The following is a 12149-nucleotide window of genomic DNA, read 5'->3' as shown; positions in this document are numbered from 1 at the left end:
GCATCCTCCGGCAAGGTTGGTTTTGAATTTCAGACACCTGCTGATTTGGGGGAGTAAATCGGTGCTTACTTCTGCTCTCCACGTGTGGCCCCTTTTCTGCAGGGACTTCGGAGCAGGTGTCCCCCTCACAGGCACACGCGTGGGCTTTAATGCTGTGATACTTAGTGTCAAGTGTATTGCAAAACAGTTGAAAGCATTCACGATTTCTTTGAAACTTAGTGATAAAATACTCAGCTAAAGTTCTTTGGTTTGGAAACAAGCTCACTTAAGCCACTCAATAAAATGACCTCGTTTATGTAAGTACGACACTTCCTGAATATTTTCATGATAGATCGTGTGCCTTTCACGGATAATTGGGATTCATCTCTTTTTCTAGCTCTCAGTGGTTTTCGATACTTGCAGACACAGCACATCTCAAAAAATTAAGGAACTGCCTGAGGTACAAACCCTGAAATACGTACTCAGTGTGAAAACCTTAGCCCGTGGGCGTCTTACCCTATCAGATGACTTGCGATGCACTCTGTGCCTGCTGGGTTTAGAGTATACATGTTACCTATTTGTATTTCCCCGAACTATTGCCCAAGATCATTCTGTTTTTAAAGCTAGAAGCTTCCAAAAATCGCAACTAGGAACCATCTGTGGAGGACACAGCAGGAGAGCTTTCTTGTTGCAGTCAGTGGAGATGCGGTTTAAAGGAGGGTGAGAAGCTGCCCTGAGGTCAAGGTCAGGGTTGATAGTGTCGTCCCCCTCCTCCCCCACCACCCCACAGAGCTTCATGATCGAACCTGAATCAAAATAGATCTCTTTAATCTTGGCTTTTTCTATTAAATCTTTCGATGTTTTAAACTTGGGGGAAGGGGTATGGGGGATAAAATGGGACTCGCTAAAGAATTAGGCGTATGAGTGTCGTTTAACTCCTTTCTGCTGTGATGCTCTACCTCCCAGAGGCACTCTTCTTTGACATGTTGGTGAAAATTTTACTCTTCAGATTTTCTTGGAAGGCAAGTCTTCGATAAAGTGGGACGTTTGAGCTGGTACTGGTGAGTCAGGGATGCTTTGTCTGGGCCTTGCTGTCCTGAATCTCCCTTGGCATCACTGATGGAGGTTCTGCTGCTTGCTGGGACGCCGGGGCTTGAGGGTCTCCTCTTTCTCAGGACCCAGAGGAGCAGCAGACAAGTGTGGGGAGGGTGTACGGGCTAACCACTGAAGGAAGCACGCAGGAAGGATGAGACACGCAAAGGACAGGACTTCATGTAAGGGAGCTGGCCTTCCTCACTGCTTTATAGATTCAACACAGTCTCAGTCAGAATCGCAGCGGTGTGCTTTGTGGATATCCAGACTGATTCTGAAGTCTCTATGGAGGAGGCGAAAGACCTGGAAAAACCAGGTCACGATATTGAAGGAGAAGAACAAAGTTGGGGGATTGGCACTGCCTGACTTTGTAATAAGCACTCCAAGGCTTATTACAAAACTACAGTCAGCAAGACAGTGTGGTATGGGCGAAAGGACAAATCAATCAGTGGAACAGAGTAGAGAGTGTAGAAATAGACCCGCACAAATACAGTCAACTGACCTTTGACCAAGGAGCAAAGGCAGTTCAGTGGGGAGAGGATAGTCTTTTCAACAAATGGTGCTGGAACAAGTGGGCATAACGTGCAAAAAAATCTAGACACATCTTATATGAAAAATAAATCAAAATCTAGCTTAATCAAAAATAAATCTAAAACATAACTATAAAATTCCTAGAAGATAACATAGGAGAAAGATGGTGATGGTCCGGCAGTGGCCAAAAAAACATCCATGGGGAAAGAAAGTTGGACTTTCTTAATATTAAAAACATCTGTAAATGACTGTTAAGAGAATGAAAAGGCAAACCACAGATGGAGAACACGTGCAAAACACATATCCAGTAAAGGACAGGTATTCAACATATACAGTGAACCCTTAAAATGTAATGGTAAGAAGACAGTCTGATTAAAAACCGGGCAAAAGATCTGAACAGATACCTCAGTGAAGAGAAACACATGGCAAAGAAGCATTAGGAATGATCCACATGTTATTAGGGATGAGATACCACCACACATCTGTTAGAACGGCTAAAATACAAGACACCGACAGCACCAAATGCCGACGAGGGTGTGGAGACAGGAACTCTCATCCACTGCTGGTGGGAACGCAAAACGGTACAGCCACTGTGTCGTACTACAGTACGGTAGCTCCTTACAAGATAAACATACTCTTGCCGTATGATCCAGCCATCACACTCTTTGGTATTAACCCAAATGAGTTAAACATGTGTCCACACAAACACCTGTACCTGAATGTTTATAGCAGTTTTCTAATAGTCATCCAAACCTGAAGCAATCCAGATGCCCTTCCGTAGGTGAATGGATAAACTGTGGTCCATCCAGACAGTGGAATTTTATTCAGCTATATAGATATAAAAAAAAGAGCTATCAAGCCACCTAAAGACAGGCAGGAACCCTGAATGCGTACGGCTAAGTGAAAGGAGGCGATCTGAAAAGGCTACATGCTGTATGACTCCAGCTATACGCCGTCCTGGATAAGGCGAAACTATAGCGACAGTAAAAGGATGAGTGGATCTTAGGAGCTGGAGGTGAGGGGGAGAGACGAATCGTTGGAGCACAGGATTTTCAGGGCAGTGAAACTATTCTGTATGATACTGTAATGGTGGATACACGTCATACACATTCAGCTAAACACATAGAATGTACAACGCAAAGTGTGAACCCTACCGTAAAGGGTGGACTCCAGTTAATGTATCACTACTTGTTCATCAACTCTAACGACTATACTTCAGTCATTCAAGATGTTAAGAGAAACAGAATGTGAGCGCGTAAATGGGAACTCTATACTTTCCGTTCATTTTCCTGTAAACCTAAAACGGCTCTTAAAAAAAACCCAGTGTATTAACAACATGAAAAGTAAAAAAAAAAACAAAAAAAAAACCTGGCAAACCTAACTGGCCCCATGTGGGGAAACTCCTGAAGCAGCGCTTAGTCACTGAGCTCTTCCTCTTGCAGAGTTCTCTGCGCTTGTTGCCACTGTCATGACACCGACCGCTGCTTCTTGGTGTTCATTTGTTCTTTGAGTGAAAGAGGACCGAGCATCAGCTGTGTGCCAGGTGTGTCGGATTCAGGGAGGAGCAACTTCTCCCTCTTGAGATCTTGGTCTGTTGTGGGAAAGAGCCATAAACGGGACTGGCACTTAAACCCCTGTGGTGCGGTCTTTAAAGATCTGAAGAGTCCTCTGGGTCCCAGTCTCTCCGGGATTTGGATTCTCCCAAATCCGGTGATGGTAGTTGCCTCCAAGGAGGGACGGAGCAGCTGAACGATGGGCCATTCTTCATGCTACAACCACTGGTGCCCCTCGAGTGTTTCCCTTCTAGTGTACTGATTATTCAGGAAATCCATAACCATGATAGGCGGCTGAGTAACAGGAGAGACCCCATGGTCCTGCCCCCACTTAGGGATGCATGTTCTGCCCGTGTGCTTGGGTGAGGCCACAGATGAGGCGGGGTACTGGTGAGTCAGGGATGCCTTGTGTCACAGGCCCAGCTGCGTCGCTGTGGAGGAGCCGTGAGGGACTCGCAGGGCGGCATTGTCATGGCCCGGGGCTGTGGGTCCAGTGTCGGTGACAGGGGACAGCCTGGGCGGGAGTCAGCAGGTGTGCGGTGGTCCTGATGGGGGTGGGGTGGGGGGTGGGCAGCAGACCCTGGAGGACAGGGCCGGCCTTTTAGAGGTGAGACCAGTAAGTCGCCTGAGAGGCAGAAAATCAGTGACGTCTGTGATGCTTTTTGTTTGAGAGCTTAGTTAAAGGGGAGATTTAATGAGGAAGGATCATTGAGTTTGGAGCTGGTTGGAGAAGCACATGGGACCGCCGGGTGGAGACGTCTCGTGACGGCAGTGTGGGCTCACGTCCAGGACAGAGACCTGGGACCAAGATGAGCTTGGGAGAGGATGGGTGTTGGAGCAGGGCGGGGAGAAGGGGGTATCGGGGCTCACGCGTGGGGAATATTGGGGGCGCTCGGGCGGAGAGAAAGGAAGGAAGCATCAGCTGTGAGGGTAACCGGGCACAGGGGTTCCTGGGAGCCCCCATGGGGTCCTTGCAGGAAGTGCGGGGTGCTCGGGAGGCCAGGGGCTGCGGGGGGCGGGGGGGCTCTGCAGGAGCTTAAGCTGATCTCCGAGGCTTTAGCTGGAGGCCGCTGCAGGGGGTTGAGGAATGAGTGGTCGTTACACAGGATCCCTGGAGACAGGGAGGCGGCTTGAGGGACGACCGGGGAGCTGGTGACCTCCTTGCTTCAGTGTGTCTTCCCTCCTGAGATGTGTTTTACAAAGTAGACATTCAGCGTGTGTGTATAGATACACATGTACATGTATTACTGTTACCGAGTCCAAGCTCACTCCGCTCGCCCAGGCCAGTGAATCGGAGATGCAGCTCTGAGGCAAGGAATACATACAACTTTACTCGGGAAGCCGGCAGACCGAGGACGCGGCCAACTACAGTCTCCAAATAAGCATCCCAGGGGGTTTGGATGCCAGCTTCTTGTACAGCACAGAGAGGGGGAGGAGATGAGGAAGTAAAGTGAAAAGGCCATACGATTTGCAAATATCCCCTGTCATGGCCAGCGTCGGGGAGGGGATGTGTTCATTTCTTCTTTCTTGCAGCCATCCGCAGGTGGACAGGGTCCGGATGTTCCCCTGAACAAAGGCACTTAGGTTTAACAGAGGGGCAGGGTTCCCCGGGGAAGGCCCTTATGTATAGACTGTATCCTTTTAGTGAACAAAAGCAACAGGAAGCAGCCATTAAAGGAAAGAAACAGATCCAACATGGAGTCAGGATTGGTTCTTCCGTTACATTACATATAATACACAATACATAACACTGATCATATTAGTTATATAAATGTCTGTGTTTATGTAATCTCCTATTTTGATAATAAAGGCTTTCAATGGGCCAGGAGACCTCAACACTGTTCATTTTGTATGCTTTCGCTAAACAGCCTTAAATCAATGAGTTCTAATAGTGACCTTTACTTTGGGAAGAAACCCCACGCAGTAACAACAAAATGGGCATTGATTTTTGTTTCCTCCGAGCTCTAGAAAACAATCCGAGGTTATCTGAGATTCAGTTTAGCTCTCGCCTGATTGCTCCTAATTTAATAGGAGGTGCTCCTTAGAAAAGTGCTTACAGCATTTTTTAAAGTTTAACTTGTTATTGTACTGTGACCTACTTATAGAAAAGTGCATCATTTTTATTTTTGATGATTTTAATCGCATACATTAAATGTACCCTTTTGAAGTGTACAGTTCAGTGGGTTTTACTATATTCAGAGTCCTGCAACCATCACCACTCTTTAATTTCAGAACATTTCCATCAGCTCCAAAGTAAGCCTGCTTACCCTTAGCAGCCCCTCCCCATTTCCGCCCTCCGCCGGGCCCCCACCAATCACTAACCTGCTTTGTCTCTACAGATTTGCCTATTGGGGACATTTCTTGGAAGTCCTAGGATACGTGGCCTTTTGAGTCAGGCTGCTTTGAAGTACCATAATGTTTCCAAGGTTTATTCAGGTTATAGCTGGGATTAGAACGTGATGCCTTTACTTACTGGTGAACAACACCCCACTGTAGGGTTGTCCCACGCGCATTGTTCATCCACGCCCACGATGGCTCTGTGATGTTTTCATTTTGTAGCGTTGGGCTAGGCTCGTGCAGGAGGAGACCCGCAGGAGCCCGCGCTCAGGCTCGCCCTCCGCCCAGCCCACATCTCTTTGTACTTGGGGTTCCTTTGCCCTTCGACCTCTGGGGCCCTGGAGTGTCCGCACGCTGGGGTGCTCACGGCCAGGGCACAGTTTTAGGTCTTATCTGCAGTGCACCCAGGATAGGGTGTTTCTGAGGACCCTAGGATGGAGCAGAAAGCCCACACAAAGTACATCCATTGCCTTTCTTTCCTGGGGAATCTTTAGATTGGCGAGAAACAGTGAATTTTTTTTCCTAGTGTGAACATGACACTTGAGTTCAGGGGCTTTGATGGTTTCTGGCAAAATCCTAGGGCTGCATCTGGCCCTATGTTGATGAGCAGAGGCCTGAAGGAGTGTCTTGGGCAGGAGCTCCCACTGTGAGCTGGGCTCCTGGGCCCCTTGGGGTGTCCCTGTGTTACCGACCAGGGTTCTGGACCTCCTCCATCAATAGAAATTGGTCAGGGGCCAGACAAGAAATTCAGGCAAGGCTTTACTGGAGCCCCTGCTGCAACCGGAGTTGGGGGGAGCGAGAACACACAGCAAGGTTCTCTCGCTCGCTCCCAGAGGTGGTTCCTTGTCTGGGGTGAGGGTAGGGGTGTGTCCCAGGGTTGGGCCACAGGGACAGCTTAGGTGGTCTGCCCACGCCCCTCGGGGGCCCTGTGTGCAGCGGGCGTGCGCAGCACCTCGCTTTTGCTCCCGGCTCTTCAGCAGTGGCAGCTGGGGTGTTTTTGCTCTTTTTCTGTCTTGTCCATAACTTGCCCCAACCGGGCATGCCTCTGTTTATTTTTAGTCCCATATAGTTTCTGTGTATTTTGTTGCTCAAGGAGACCTTTGTCCAGGTGCAAGCACTGCAGACAAGGGTTCCAGGTCCCAGCCTGTCTCGCTTGTGTATTTTTATCACGGTTTTGGAGAAATCTAAATCTGTCTGGAGAATGACTTCTAATTCTCTTTTCCTTTTGGTTTTATCTGTGAGAGTCGAGTTGTTGGAAGGTCTGTCCTGAGGTCCTAAGCTTTGGCCCCACGTCCTGCTGGGATTGCGTGGGGATGGAATACATGTTTATTCCTCGACTTGGGTGTGTGGGGGGGAGGAGGGGGGGAGGGGGGAGGAGGGGGGAGGGGGGAGGAGGGGGGAGGGGGAGGAGGGGGAGGGGGGAGGAGGGGGGAGGAGGGGAGGAGGGGGGAGGGGGGGAAGGAGGGGGAGGGGGGAGGAGGAGGAGGGGGGAGTGGTGTGGGGTTTCTCTGAATCTCAGGCTCATCCTGCAGTTCCTGTTGTTTCTGGTCTGTCTTTAGAGCGTCCCACGCGTCTATGAAAGTAAATGCACACCCTGGTTCTTGGGCTTGGGCTGAAAGGCTTAGTCCCACACAGACCCGTGGTGCGTTAGAACCGTGCATTTGGCAGTCGTGTAAGGGAAGCGTGCTAGACCGCTGCTTCCTGCAGCCTTCCTTATGTCGGGTGGAGGGGGGACTTCGTCAAAGATGGCTACGACTGGAGGCCGGCACCCGAAGTTGCGTTCGGGACACTTGGCCGCGTGTCTGTCCTTTAGGACTTGGGCCGGGGCTCGCCACCACTCGGTGCAGAGGATCGTGGGCTCTTCTCCTACCTCCCGTCTCATCCACATCAACTACCCCGCCAGAGTCACTGAACCACGCTTTATTCCATCCAGCCCCGCCCACCCCAGCCCCGCCCACCCCCCTGCCCCTTTGTCTTGTTGAAGGCTGTCTCTCTCCGACTTTTTACTCCTGCGTCAAAATGCTCTTGTCTAGAAGGCCTGAGTACAAATGAGCTCACTGCCCTCACACACGGGTTTTTTTTTTTTTCCCCAACACAGAGGTGGTCTCCTGGTGCCGACACGCCCCTGCCTTGTTGATCCAGGTGTGGCTTGTGTGGCATTTTACTTCTCATCTTGTCTCAACCCTGGTTGATGGGGGGAATTTGGGGGAAACAGCCACAGGACCCTTTTTGGATCCTAAATACCCTCTGTGGGGTGTGTTCACCTGTTGCATGCTGGGACACCTTGGAGGGCTGTGTGCTGACCTGACAGAGCCTGGTAGGAATGTGTTATGACCAGAGATTGACAGCTTCAGAAGCGGTCTGATCTGCAGGAGTTTCTGGCTATGGGAAATCCTTATACAGTCGATTAAGCCATGTGGGATATGTCTGCTGGGAGAGAGAACCAGGAAAGTTTAGTTTGCTTTTTTTAAAAATGTATTTTTTAAATTTATTTATTTCTGGCTGCATTGGGTCTTCATTGCAGTGCGTGGGCTTCTCATTGCGGTGGCTTCTCTTGTTGCAGAGCACCGGCTCTAGGCGCGCGGGCTTCAGTAGTTGTGGCTCGTGGGCTCAGTAGTTGTGGCTTGCGGGCTCTAGAGTACAGGCTCAGTAGTTGTGGCGCACGGGCTTAGTTGCTCCCTGGCACGTGGGATCTTCCTGGACCAGGACTCGAACCCGTGTCCCCTGCATTGGCAAGCGGATTCTTAACCACAGCGCCCCAAGGGAAGTCCCAGATTATTTATTTGTTTAGCTAGCTACCTGGGTCTTTGCTGCGGCACGCGGGGTCTTTAGTTGCAGCACGCGGCGTCTAGTTCCCTGACCAGAGATCGAATCCAGGCCCCCTGCGTTGGGAGTGCAGAATCTTATCCACTGGACCACCAGGGAAGTCCCTGAATGATGCTTGATGGTAGAAACTTAACCGTTAAACAGAACTAGAGAGTCGTGTATCTTTTAAAGTCAAATTAAAAATGGAATTTAAAGAACATACATTAAGTGAAGCTCCTGCTTTATCTGAAGTCTAAAGAATAGGTAGGGAAAGAGAGTGGGGAACTGTGAACTTTGCTTTACAGAGAAAGGAAGACAGATTTTAAACAAGTTGACACTCTGGAATCTTCATAATTCCCCAAAGGACATTGAACAGTCTCCAGTTTAGATATAGAATATCATATGGGTAAGACAGCAGTAATATTCTTTGTCGGATTGTATGGTAGTTCTATTTTTAATTTTTTGAGGAACCTCCATGCTGTTTCCATAGTGGCTGCATCAATTTACATTCCCACCAATGGTGCAAGAGGCTTCCCTTTCCTCCACACCCTCTCAAGCACTTATTTCTAGTCTTTTCGCTAATAGCCATTCTGACAAGTGTGAGGTGATACCTCAATGTGTTTTTTTAAATTGAAGTATAGTTGTACAATATTGTAAGTTACAGGTGTACGATATAGTGATTCACAATCTTTAAAGGCGATACTCTATAGATATTATAAAATATTAGCTATATTCCCTGTGTTGTGCAATATATCTTAGTAGCTTATTTTATACGTAAGTTTGTACCTCTTAATTCCCTCCCCGTGTATTGCCCCTCCCCCTTCCCTCCCCCCACTGGTAACCACTAGTCTGTTCTCTTTCCTTGTTGTTATAGCCACTAGTTGGTTGGATTTTTTAGAATCCACATATAAGTGATATCATACAGTATTTGTCTTTCTACAGACAGCAGTAATTTATTAATCCAATGTTAATAAGGCATTAAAAAATAAGATATAGGGCTTCCCTGGTGGTGCAGTGGTTGAGAGTCCGCCTGCCGATGCAGGGGACACGGGTTCGTGCCCCGGTCCGGGAAGATCCCACATGCCGCGGAGCGGCTGGGCCCGTGAGCCGTGGCCACTGGGCCTGCGCGTCTGGAGCCTGTGCTCCACAATGGGAGAGGCCACAACAGTGAGAGGCCCGCGTACCGCAAAAAAAAAAAAAAAAAAAAAAATACAGAAAACAACCCTTCTTATTTTTCTAATCATAAAATGTTCTCATTTTAGAAAATGAGAACAGAAAGAAGAATGAAGAAGAAAAGTCATCTCTATTCTTTTAAGATGATGATGATTTATTTTTTTATTTTTTTATTTTTTTGTGGTACGCGGGCCTCTCACTGTTGTGGCCTCTCCCGTTGAGGAGCACAGGCTCTGGATGCGCAGGCTCAGTGGCCACGGCTCACGGGCCTAGCCGCTCCGCGGCATGTGGGATCTTCCCGGACCGGGGCACGAACCTGTGTCCTCTGCATCAGCAGGCGGGCTCTCAACCACTGCGCCACCAGGGAAGCCCCGATGATGATTATTTTTTGATGTGGACCATTTTTAAAGTCTTTATTGAATTTATCACAACATCACCCCCGTTCTATGTCTTGGCCTTTTGGCTGCAAGGCATGTGGGACCCCAGCTCCCTGCCCAGAGATCGCACCTGCTCCCCCGACACTGCCCCAGCATTGGAAGGCGAAGTCCCAACCACTGGACGGCCAGGGAAGTCCCTCATCTATATTCTTAAAGCCCAAAGAAGGTAACTACTACTAACATTTTGGTGTCTATCCTCTTAACAAGAAATAATGAGTTTTAATTCTTTGCTTTCACTGGTTTTGCTATATGTTATTTTTCAGAGTCACAATTTTGTTTTAAAATCTTAAATCTGTGAATGTGTCTAAGGCATTCTGTGATCCTTAGTGGATTTTAAAGTGAGAGAAGAGATAATTAAACCTTGAAAAGGCAGATGAGATATGAGGGAAGTTCTGGGCAGGAGATTGGTTGCCTAGAAAAGTCTAGTAAATACTTAAGGAAGAAGCCCACTTCTAAAAACCTTCTCCTGTTTTCAGTAAGAGCTTTTAAGTGTGTTGTCAACTTTTTTTTTTTTTTTTTTTTTTTTGGTGGTACGCGGGCCTCTCACTGTTGTGGCCTCTCCCGTTGCGGAGCACAGGCTCTGTGGCCATGGCTCACGGGCCCAGCCGCTCCACAGCATGTGGGATCTTCCCGGACCAGGGCACGAACCCGTGTCCCCTGCATTGGCTGGCGGACTCTCAACCATTGCACCACCAGGGAAGCCCCTGTTATCAACTTTTGGGGATGATTTCTTTAGAAAGGTTTTCACTTTCTACAAAAAAAAAAAAAAAAAAAGATGAATTAGAAAATACAGTCTCTCCCAGCTTTGAAGCACGTTTGTTAGGAGATTCAGCCTTGTTTATGCTGAGGTTCTGTTTCTATGTGACAAATTATTTTTTACGTCACTATAGTCCTTTTGTGGAAGAATAATTTACCCCACCTATCAATATGGCATGGTATGTCACAATTGAAAACAAGCAAGAAAACGGGGTAAGAGAATAGGAGTAAGAAGTAAGAGAAAGTCCGAGGGCAGAGAAATGCACTTGGCTCAGGCTCTGATCACCCAAAGCGAAAAGGAAACATGATTTGTCACAAGAATTAGCGTCTGTTAGAGGAGAAGAATTCTGCCCTGGGGACGCTGAGCTGTTTCTGAGCCTAGGATGGAATTTCTCCCGTGGGAATCCAAACAGGTGCTGTGATCCGGGACCACAGCTTTCACACCATCCCTGAAGAAAACAGAACCATGTGTTGCCTGGGATGTACCTGCCAGCAGCTCTCCTGGTGCCCGCTGTGTGCCACGGCCAGGCGGGCACAATTCTGGGACCGTTCCTGCGAGTGGTCCCCATTAGACGGACCTGGAGCTGCGGCAGGGTCTCCCTACCAGGGAGGTGGTGTTCAGTCTTCTCTGGAGGTGGGAGATGCTTCAGGACAGAAGAAGTTACAGAGGGCAACGTTGCCGACTCTGATGTCCTGGCTGTCTTTGTGGGGAGCCACAGAATCGATCAGGCCATTTGGTATAAGAAAGAGTCTCTGATTTTTGCCGTCGAATTCAAGGATAACGTTTGCCGTTGCCTCTGCACATCCCTTGAGGCACGGCAGGCTTTAAAAATGTCACGTGATTCCAACTCTTTCCCTCCACTGTTCCCCATATGGTTTCGTTAAATATATTTAATTTGGGGACTTCTGTATATTTTCTAGATGAAAGTCAAAACCAAAAGCCATTGTGCTGAGAGACCTTTGGTGTCTGTGGAGTTGGAGGATTAAAATCCAAGAGCCATTTTATTTATTTTTAATTGAAGTATAGTTGATTTACAGTGTTGTGTTAACTTCTGTACAGCAAAGTGTTTCAGTTATACATATATACATTCTTTTTTTAAAAAATATTTTCCATTAAGGTTTATTACAGGATATTGAATATAGTTCCCTGTGCTATACAGTAGGATCTTGTTGTTTATCCATGTTATATATACTAGTTTGCATCTGCTAACCCCAAACTCCCAGTGCATCCCTCCGCCACCCCCTTGGCAACCACAAGTCTGTTCACTATGTCTTTGAGTCTGTTTCTGTTTCGTAGATATGTTCATTTGTGTCGTATTTTAGATTCCATATATAAGGGATATCATATGATATTTATCTTCACTTATAATCTCTAAATCCATCCATGTTGCTGCAAATGGCATTATTTCATTCTTTTTTATGACTGAGTAGTATTCCATTGTATATATGTACTACATCTTTATCCATTCACCTGATGGACATTTAG

General features: G+C 47.7%; 1 protein-coding gene and 1 long non-coding RNA gene across 4 annotated transcripts in view; one reads left to right on the top strand and one right to left on the bottom strand.

Moving 5' to 3' along the window:
- The window catches only part of ATP8A2 (ATPase phospholipid transporting 8A2), a 531116-nt gene that overhangs the window by 45989 nt on the left and 472978 nt on the right, over window positions 1–12149 (top strand). The gene's annotated exons all lie outside the window — the stretch shown is intronic.
- LOC125961885 (uncharacterized) overlaps window positions 1–12149 on the bottom strand; it is a 61141-nt gene that overhangs the window by 38960 nt on the left and 10032 nt on the right. The window contains exon 2 of the long non-coding RNA XR_007472981.1: window positions 9658–9786. This is a non-coding gene — a long non-coding RNA (uncharacterized LOC125961885). The remainder of the gene's footprint in view (window positions 1–9657; window positions 9787–12149) is intronic.

This window comes from Orcinus orca, chromosome 18 (genome assembly GCF_937001465.1).
Source record: "Orcinus orca chromosome 18, mOrcOrc1.1, whole genome shotgun sequence".
In the NCBI taxonomy this organism is placed as follows: domain Eukaryota; kingdom Metazoa; phylum Chordata; class Mammalia; order Artiodactyla; family Delphinidae; genus Orcinus; species Orcinus orca.
This window is presented reverse-complemented; position numbering and strand designations above follow the sequence as displayed.